This window comes from Phaethon aethereus (genome assembly GCF_964289735.1).
Source record: "Phaethon aethereus genome assembly, chromosome: 17".
Taxonomy (NCBI): domain Eukaryota; kingdom Metazoa; phylum Chordata; class Aves; order Phaethontiformes; family Phaethontidae; genus Phaethon; species Phaethon aethereus.
This window is the reverse complement of record NC_138593.1, coordinates 9482712-9493761: the sequence shown is the minus strand read 5'-3', so window position 1 is coordinate 9493761 and position 11050 is coordinate 9482712.

The following is an 11050-nucleotide window of genomic DNA, read 5'->3' as shown; positions in this document are numbered from 1 at the left end:
TGTGAAGAGGTCACAGCATTAGAGCTAGGGTAGCTTGCAGGACAAAGCTCAAAAGAGATTATGAAGAATCTTCTTTTAAAAAGGATGTCATTCTTGATCTTTGCAAGGATGTGTGGTTTGTGCCTGCAAAACAGATTTTGTGAACAGCAGCATGCACTGGGGTTGAATATGCTCTGAGGTCTCAGATGACTTTCTTGGACCCATGCTGTGTTCCTCTCCTCAAGCACATGCTCTGACCACAATTTCCTCTCCCTACTTTGCAGGGTGACAATCATCTTTTAAAAAAAAAAAAAGGTATATAAATTTTTACGCGAGGCTGCTGTTTTTCCTTCAGGAAAGCCTATTTTAACTGGAAGTGGCCTTGTTACATTATGTGGAAGCTGTTTAAGAAGGAAAAAAAAAAAAAAGAGATGCCTTATAAAGAAGAGGTGCTCTCTAAACAGTTTTCTTCTGGGTTTTTCCAGTGGTAACTGTCCAGTTTGAAGAAAGTCAGAAAAGCATTTGGCTATTTCTAGCTAATCACTCTTTGTGGGTTAGACTGCATTTTGGGAGCTTTGCTTTACACGATCTCAAATTTGAAAAACTGTTGCCCTGCAGTCTCATGATACAAGGCTGCTCTCCCGGCTTTTCAGGATGTCCTGCAAATCTTAGATCACTTAGAAAAATTAATAAATTAATGGAAACAAGATCTTGTCCTTAGCAGTTGCAGAACTTGTGCTGTAATAGAATTCTGCAACTTGATATTTAGGTAACAACTGTGGTGTTTTATGGTGTGCAATTTGTGCCATACTCCACTGTCTCAGAATAATTGCTTCCTAAACAGATCTGGATGTTGTTTAGTGCATTAGACTGTCCATGTTTGACTGCTTCAATTAGATGTTAATTGCTTACTAGGTTAAATCAATATCCAGGTTTAATTTTATCTATAATTGAGGATTCAGGTAACTATCTAGTACTAGACTAGTTCAGCACTTAATACTGATAGCGATATCTTGCTTAGGAAGTTTAAGACTTTAAACGCAGTATCTGTCATTTCTAGCTTCACTTTCTCACATGGCTGAAAAGATTTTCTACTTCCAAAAATACAATCCAGTAGGTTCTTCTTTATTTATACTTGTTGTCAGTAAAATCCATTACCCTTTAAGGTTAATGGCACTCTGTGAGTGTATGCTATCAGAACAGCACTGTTTCTGGACTGTGTAAAAGTTACATTTTGAAAAATTAAGCACAGTCATTTAAAGACCTGTATGCATATATTGTAAAGCTCTGGTGGAATTTCCCAGACATGTCTGTTCTAGGGAGGGAAATATTGTCCCCCCTAAAACATTCTGAGGAAGAGAAAAGCCAAACCATTCTGCAGTTTTCCTGTCTGCCTGTTCTCTCTCCTTGTGAGATTTTTCTACCGATGAGTTATCTGTCTCTAAGGTTAAGCTAAACTGCCTCCCATTCTTCCTAGTAGAGGTCTGAATCTCCCTCAAGTGTTTAGGTTTCTTTACCCTGTTATTTGCCTGTAGTTTGTTCACACCCACAAAAACAGCATTTGTTCATGCATAGGTGTTGGTATATTATGGTTACCTGCTTTGCAAATCCAGTGTGTGCTGCTTCATGAACACGAAGAAGGGGAAGGGTATTGTTGTTTCAGCTGGTTCCGCTTGCAACGTTGCCGTGTAAGTAGCTTAGCTGATATCAGTATTAAGGTCGGAGTAGTTGGAACAATAACTTAATAAACATATCCTCTATGTGAGACTTTTTCCTTGCTAAAGCTACTGAATTCTGACTCAAGTCTTGCTGTCTCCTGTTGTAGAATACCCCCTTAGCAAACGCTCTGCGCGTAGCAGTCTGTTGAAGGGAAGCTTTCCAACTGTTGCATACAAAACTCAGAAGGGAACCTGAAAAGGACTGAAAATGACAGGGTGAAGTACAAAAATAGAAAATAAAGAACTAACAGGAAAAGAGAGACTGAGTAACAATAGAGGGTGAGCAGTAAATCCGGTTTGCCTTTCTAGCTCAGGAAGGTGTCTTGGAATCTGTATTTCAGGGCACCCACTGGGTGGTCACCCGAGCTCTTTTGAGTGTGTGAAATGAAATGGAAAACAATAGCTCAGCAGCAATTGCTTTTTTTCCTCTGATGAGGTGTTCCTTGAATTGCCAGCACGACTCCTGCTTGATTTAGCAGTGAATACAGCCAGGCATTTCCTGAAACGACAGCACTACATGGTGCTATTAGAAATGCTAAGTGAAAGGTTCAGCTGTGAATAACGAAGGAAAAGGAATAGGATATGGGAGTGTGTCCCACTAAACTGTCTCTGCAACAAAAGGGGGAATGAAATGTAGCACAGCTGCACAGGGGCCATCTACCCAGTCTGAAAATCCTCATCTCTTTGCATAAATGGATGATAGGAGACAACAAGAACTTTTTGGAAGAGATGTTTCTTTTTGAAATAGTTAGAGGCTGATGCCAGCATTGTTTGTCTTCATAACTTGTCTTTTTTTTTTTTTTCTCTCATTATCTCATAAACTCTCAACTCTGTGCTTCTTCACAGACACTTTTTGCCAGTAAATGTAGATACTGTTTGTGGTTTTGGCCAATATCCCATTCTGACTAGTCTCCACGTATGTATGTATCTGCTTATTCATCTGTTCCACTATCTCCAAATAACCAATAAATGTTTCCTTTTTAGAAAGGGTATCTTGTCTCAGCCTTTCAAAGATAGCAATACTGTACATGGCTCCGAGAGTACTGCACTGCCTTGGCAGAAAGTGCTTAAGAATCACTCCTCCTCCTCCTCCCTGATTACAACCCTTAGGAAAAAAATGTGATGACCCCTCATTTTTTTGTTATTCAGCACATTTTTGTGGTCTTTTATTTCATTAAACCTCAAACTGTTTTTATTTCCTCCTTGCCTCACCTTCTCCCTTCAGCAGGGTGCCTCATTCAAATGGACAGGGAGACCCAAAAGGACATTACTGGGACAGATCAATTAGTTATTAGGTGAGCAGTATCGAGTCTCATCGGATACAATCTATATTTAGTAACTTGTGCTGGTTTTAGCCAGTGTTTAATCACACATATTGGTTCTATCCTTTTGTTTTTAGAACAAAAGGTTTGTACATTGCTGAGATCAGTCTTAGACCCCTCTAGCTGTCCAGGACACTCACCACCTTATGTATACAGGTGTTATGTATGCTATTTTCTAGTCTGCCTGTTCAAAAAACCCACCTTCCTATTTTACCTTCAACTTGGGGAATTCTAGGCTTTCTGGAACAGATGAATTTTAGTTCCACACTTACATTTTAAGTTAGTTAAGCTCCTTAGTTTTTGCTTCTGCCCTGGATATATTCATTTCCATTTCCAGACTCTCATTTCTGTTAACCATTTGTCCGTGTACAATGTCTGTATTTTCCCTGACACCTCAGGGGAAGGTTTCACTCAGTTTGGTGCCTACAGCAAGGTGGTATCTTACCCCACCTGTGCTCATTGTAAAGCACTTTCATTATGTCTTTTATTCATCTGAGTTAAGACCCTTCTGTTTGATTCAAACTCACTTGCAAGGTCAAAAAGTGAAGTTTCAAGGCAGTTTAAATGCTCCTGTGTCCTGCCTGCCCGTGTTGCTCTGTGGAGTAGCGAGATGGTGGCAAGACAAAGAAAACCATTGCTGATTTTTCTGCTGGGTTTGCTTTCAGCTAGTTTGGTCTCATTAACCAGTCCACTCCTCACACCACGTGTGCCAGTGCAAGGGAAGGAACTGAACCACATGGCTGATCCATGACTGAGCTCTAAAATTACCTGTTCCATTGGGTTTCATCCTTTGTGTGTTTTGCTTGCTTTTACATCTTTTCTGAAATGACTGTGCTTCAATTCTGTCTGGAGCCTTCTCTGTAGCTTTGCTTATTCTTGTGAGTCTCAATTTTTCCAGGGTTGTTGAGGTGCCTGGTCTGCATGTGTGTCTGATATGGCCATCTCCTTCCTTTCCTTACAGGAGGGAAAAAATGCAGTAACAGGTCAGGACAGGTCTAAGACATTTTGCTTCAGGAGAAGGATTGCAGTTTGCCTTTTCTTCATAATACAAATTCCTGTGTAGCAACAGATACTAAAACTGAAATTCTCAATTCCATATTGTGACATGGTTCAGACTTAAGTAACTCTATTAAGGGAAAAAAACTTTGCCTTACAGTTTACTGCCCCCTCCCATCCTGCCTTTGATGTGGACTTGTTTTCTATACACCAGGGGAGCTCAATACTAGCATTGCAGTCTACCTAAGGGCCATTTCTGCAAGGCTATGAATATGTTTTGCAGACAGCAAGCAGGTAAAATCTACAGTCTTGTAAGAGAGGTGGGAGACAAAGGGATTGTTCTTCCCACCACTGATGATCAGCCGTTAGGACAGATGCCAGTAGCTGCTTCAGAGTGTGAAATGAGCCCATACAGCCATCCAGGTATGAAGTCAAGATTGCTGTACTGAACTGAAAGTGCAGGTTATAAAGAATGTAATCAGCTCTGGAGGAATCTGGGCAGGATGCCATAGATAATAGCTTTCTTTTTAGGAGGGACACTATAATGATGATATGGATGTCTTGAATAGTTGTGGTCTTTAAAAACCTCAAGTAGACAAGAGGTCTCTTTTCCATATTATCCAAATAGCAGCATTTTACCCCTACACTCTTAGTATGATATTGGCCTCTGGGAAAATCCAGTATCTATTGTTGCAGAACAATTGTTTTAACAATGTCTTTGTTTAATTTCTTGCTATACCACCCAATGGAACTAACTTTAAAATGATGCTCAATCCACATTGTTACAGTAGACTGAGATTATATTTATGGGGAAACTATTTCCATATGTATGAAAAGCTACTCTTATTAATGTGTCTTACACCGTTTTGAACAATAGAAACTCCTTTTCCATGGCACATGCTACTTATAAAAGCTGTGGGAGTTAAGACTTTTCTAAAAGTGGCAGGTAGTGGGGCACATAGACATTCTCAGCTGGATAAGACGATAAAAACAGGAGAAAATGGGAGAGTTGAAAAACAATTTGGAGATCCAGGAACATAATGGAATTCAGAGTAGATGTTAAATTTTTAAAAGATGTTTTGCATGTCAACATTTTAAAATGTCAACAGTATAACAAAAATAAAGTAGATGTAAACAGTGAAATGTATTATGTTGCTTGGATCTTGGCAGTCACTTCCAATGAAATAATAGCAGGAAATTAAAGAGAAAAAAATGGTGAAATCATTTTGCAGTCATTGGGTATTCATGTGAGTCTTCAGTGTTGAGATAACACTTGGGTTTATTTGTATTATAGAATGAAAGATTGCTGTTATAATTGGAAACTGTTAAAGGTTTTGTAGCTTAGGCTAAAGGTTATCCAGGCTGCTGCAGCAGATATCCTAATTCTAACAAAAGATATACAGTAAGGATGGAACATTATAACTGGAAGAGTAATCTAAAAATATACATAGCGCAAGAATTCTGCCGTGCTAGGCACTTCTTAGAGCTGATAAGAATTGTGATTGTTGTTTTTTTCCCCGATCCTTAAAAAATGTGAAGCTATATTGAAAGTGAATCGTACCATTTTGAGATTTCACATATGCTCTTGTCAAGGAGTGGCTATTTTTCTTTCCTGAGTGATCTCTTTTGTGCTTGAGCCTAAATTCTCTTAAGGTTTAACCTTCTGTGGAAGGGTTCTCATTACAAATACCGTTAATGCTAATGAGTTATGTATGAGTGTAACAAGGGAAGCAATTCAGGTCAGAGTGCGTTTGGGAGTGGGAATAGAGCCCACAGGTACCCACATATAGTTAAATTAATTGCCATAGTACCTGGTATAAGGTTGAGACGAATGTCACTCGGACCTCTGTCAGCTAACCTGGTTGGTTGGAACTTAAGGAACATATGCAGCTGAAATCCAAAATGCATTTAACATTATAAGCTATTTTTGCTACCAGATTAAAAATGTCATTGTAGGATCTGTTTTTGTGCCTCTCCTAGCTTTTGGTGCATTTGTTTAACCCATGAAAATCTTCTGATCATCTAAAATAAAAAAAAAGACAAACCCCACAGCCAGCACAGCTGGTGCTATAAGATGCTAAGACCTAAAATTTGCACGTGTAACTTACCTCCTTGCAGTACTTATCCAGCAATGGGCGATGCATAGCAATGTTTCAACTGGTACAGAGTTCACAGCTTGCTCATTGGATCAGAGTCACTTTTGAGAGGGTTATCAGTTGTTTGCCTGTAAAAATCAGCTATTTTAAACATTTACTTTTGTTCTCCACTGTAAATAAACATGAACTGGCTTCATCTCTTCTCTTATGTTTGTGTACACCAGAGCACCTCCCTGTGTCATGCAAACTCTCAGCCTGGCTGGTGCAGCCTGGAGGATCCACCAGAAAGGAACCTCCCTGGACTTGGAGCTGAGGTATAGGAAGGAATGGATCCGCCACTATTGCTGTACATAATGGCAATGAGGCACTTCAGCCTGTCTAAACTAAGAATATTTTTCCCAAAAGAAATAGTAACTTGTGTGAATGACACCTCAGCTGGGTTTCAGGAACATCTTGTACCTGCTATGAATACTCTGCCAGCTGCTGCTAGGGCTTTAGTCAATGTGAATAGCCGTTGCCACTCAAGATGCCCTGAGGAGGATCAGAGTACAAGATGCAGCTTATTTTATTTTCTGCCTGGTTTTCTAGTTGGTCAAAGTCCTTTTGTATTGTTCTGTCCTGGGTGTTGGAGGTCTTTGCTTAATTCACTCTCCTATATTAACACCATGAGATTGCTGTGCCTTGTCGACAGCTCTGTTGGTCATGGAGTGAGGTGTTTCTTTTTCTTCCTTTTGTAGATTAAAACCAGAACAGCTAGATAGCAGTTTCAAGGCTCACTCTTCTTTTGTTTTAAGAATAATAGAGGTATTCTAGAGAGTTCTAGAGAACTTTTAAATCAAACTCCTACTGATGAGTTTTTTCACATTATAAGTGGTAAAGCTTGTGTGATATGCTCCCCCATTATCCTGAGCTTATTTAAGTGGTACTGTTGCACACTGGGTATATGACCCCACTTTTGGGACAACACTGGTGAGAGTGACTATAGGATCTACGCAGTTCAGATGTCTGTCAAAATATGCATGTACAAGGACTGCATTTATTTTACCAACCAGTAAAGGACTACATGAATCTCCCTGTGTGTGCATGTATAAATAAGGGGCATAACATGTATAACCAGCTATGACAATTCCTTTGCATCTTCTGTGGGATAGGCTTGGCACACCTTCTGGGTCCTGAGTGTCCTGGGGTGATCAACAACCCAAACAGGAGGTGCCCGTTTCAGTGAGGCAAAGCTATACCTCAGGGCAATATAAGAGTGGCCAGGGTGCAGCTGGAATCAAACATGTGGAGAAGATTGGCACGAGTCCTGGGCAGATGCCTTTGACATAACGCATGTGCTTCCACATTAAGTCCTACTACTCACTACCTTTCCTTGCCAGATTTTGGGTTGAAGCTACATTGTGAGCTGCGGAAGGAGGGGGAAGCTCAGTGTTGTAAACAAAATCCCCAAATGCCACAGACAAAGGACACTGTTAAATTGATTCATGGCAGAATGTCTCAATCTGTGTCTAAGAAAAAGAAAAGGTGAAGCAAGGCTTGTGTATCCAAGCAACTGTAAAGCCTTCACTGTTGCCATGGGAGGTTTTATCAGTGACGCAGTAGTTGAAATTGTCCTTTTCTTATAATTGAAGGATGTGGTACGAAGAAGAAGGGGTTTTCTAAACAGACAGCCTGTTCCTGCAGCGAATCAGCCAGGAACAGTCTGGAGCAGTCACACACACACACAGAGACACCCACAGAGGTCTGATCAAAGGAAGAACGATAGAACGCAGTTACTTCCAAAATATAAATATGAGGCTCCCTTGAGGCTCTGCTTTTGGAATTATTTATCCTATCACAATCAGTCTACAGGTAAAACAAATGCAGTATTTGACCTGAAAAGAGAATTCACCTATCTCCTATTAATCTAATACAGCAGATATATTTGCTGTGTCTTACCAAGCAGACTTACAAAAGCAAATCCTCAAACACGTATATTTAATGATTTTCTTCTTTAGTATACAAAATAAAGGACGCATTGTGGTTATGTGGTTGTGTGATGCTGAATATTGCATAAATATATTGCTGAATAAATGCATGAATATGGCACTTATATGTGGCGTATGGCTTCTGACAGGCAGGATTCTCATTTAGCATTTCAGATGTATGGATCAGTCTCAGTTTGAGGAAAGTAGGTTTAAGAGACTATTTACCTGCATTTGTGGTTTGAAAGATGGCCCAGGAAAAAGAACAAATTCCTTGCACAATATTTGATCAGAGCATAGATGTATAAATAAAAATCTGGAGTTACACCGGTTTGTCACTCCAAGAGTAAAATGTTTTAGTATGTTCCAAAGAACAGATGCCCAATAAACATCTTTGTGCAGGAAAAGGAAATATTTCCTTAAACATCCTGCAGCAAACGTGACTGATTGAGCTTCCTTTTCCCTCCGCCTGGTGCATTTCCCTTCTTTGCACAGACAGGATCTAACCAGATTTGCAGGGTATGAACTGCAGGTTACTTTCAAATTCATAACTATGAAATGGTTCGTTTAGCAGGACAAAGGCCAAGCCGGCAGACACCCTTTTTCCAGCTCAGCATGTGCATAGCAATGGGAGGGTGGCAAGGAGCTTTTGTTAATCTCAACCGAGCTGGCAAGAATGCTGCAAAATGAAGTCTTTGAAGATGTTTTTTCTTCATTTTTAAAGCAACAGTTTGTTCAGAAAAGCTTGAAAATCTTGGGGAAAAAAAAAATCTCCAAAATATTGAAAGACCCCCTTGGCAGTCTTATAACTTAGGCAAATTTCCCCACTAGCAATTAGCCTCTACAGTTTCCTTTAACAGTCCTTTTTTTCACAGGTTCTGTTCAGATGCATCTGTGAAAATGTTTTTCCCCCAGCTTGAATGCACTTTTTAAAAATCCTGGATGGCAGAAAGGATTAGGGTATCAGGTCAGATTGGGGCTGATCCAAGCTGCAGCAGGATTTTTTTTTTCCTTTTAGTTTAAACGTGTAGGAATTGAAAAAAGCTTCATGCTTAGAGCTGTTCTCAAAATAGTTGGGACTCACACTCCACTTCCTAATGTGCTCACATCACAAGACCAACCGCTGCTACTTGCTCTTTTGTCTGAGGCTCCAGTGGAGAGCTGAGATGCTGACTGCTCTGCAAGAGAAGTTCCCCCTTCCCCCGAGGTGACCCACTTCTTCCGCAAAAAGGTAGCCCAGGTAAAGGTTGTCCTTTGGGCACCAATGTCACACTCCACCTTCTTGAGCCCGAATAATCCAGTGCCTTTCACAAAAAACAGTTCAGGGATTGCTTTAGATGTTTTTATTTTTATGTGAAATCATAAATACAAAATAAAAATAGTAAACAAGTGCTATGGATTTCTCTTTTCGTTGGGATGAGGTTCAGGCCTGATCCTGAGCACTTCCAACTCTTAAAGTTCAAGACTAGGTCTTTGCTCTTGGAAAACAAAACATAGCAAAAACCAGCTTACGCTTTTACCCTGAAGCCAGTGACATCAGTAACAGTGTTCTTTTGGATTATTTTTTAAAGCACAGCAACAATATGCTGAAGGATGAGATTAAATATAAAAATATTTTTAAAAATGGGCCCCACTTCCTGCTAGTATTGTTGGGCGCTGCCCCACTGACCTCAGCGAAACCTTCTTACATCCGCAGCAAGTACGTTTTTGGTAGGATGCTGCTGTGTTTACTAGTACATACACAGTTAGCGCTGGCTTCTTCCAAGAGGTCTTGCTGTGTAATTGTTTCAGATTTTGGTTATAAATGGATCCAGGCCTGCCGTGACACAAAGCTATCTATCAAGAAGTTTGGCTTGTTAAAAAAATTTCCCTTCCAAGGTGTGGGTTTCCCTCTCTCTCCCCAACACACCAGTTTTGATTTGATTTTAAACGCTAGTGATGAACTGCCCAGAAAGGTTTCATGTTTTGGTCAAAGCCCAAATCCTGCAGCATTTCTAAAGGCTCTACAGTACACATACATGCAGGTGTGTGTGTTGGTGGGGGTTGGTTTTTATTTCTTTAATTTGAGACAAAAGAGAGTGAGGTCCAGGATTTGGGCTAATATCTGTTGACTTGTTTGCTAGACACAAGAGGGGAGAGTGAGGTCCAGGATTTGGGCTAATATCTGTTGACTTGTTTGCTAGACACAAGAGGGGTGAGTGAGGGTGTAGCATCTCTATGGGATGGGTGACAAATACAGTTGGACATTATCATTTAAAATAAAAATAAAGTAATCATGAAACAAATAAAGGCACCAAACCATATAACAAGCCAACTTTGGTAGACTTCTTGCAAAATATATGCATTTAAATACATTTACAGTTTACAAGGTTACACTGTTTAAAAAAAAGTTGCGACGATGAAATACAGAATATTTCATTCTTGTACCAAAACTACATATCACATCATAACATTATAGCTTTTATTTAAATGCAGATGGTATAAGAACTGCAACTCCTTATAGAACGAAACTAGTTCTAGACATATTGCTCTGCTTCTGTATTGTCTGATGGACTCAGACCCTGCATGTTTAAAAATGAAAGCAGTTATCCCTAAAAGGGTAAATCGTGTGCTCAATATTCCACATCAGTATTTGCAGGGGCGAGGCTTTACTCTCTCATTCACGTCTGTGTATGTATTGATACTGCTGTGGTTTTAAATTTGCTAAGCAAAGCAAGAACACAGTCCACATAAGTCTGTCACAACCCCACAGTTATGGTTAGTCCGTAAGTCTCAGCATTATCAGAAACTTGTAAGAATTAATGCTCGGGCTAGGTGTGCACTGTATTGCTACGTGGTTGTGAGGGACCCATGAGGTCGCAGTGCTGTGCTGAGGTGTACACACAGCAAGTGTCCTCGCTAATTGTTGGCAGAAATGTCCTTATGGCGATACAGATGCTGCCACGGTCTGTAGCAGAATTTTGTGTTGATTTAAA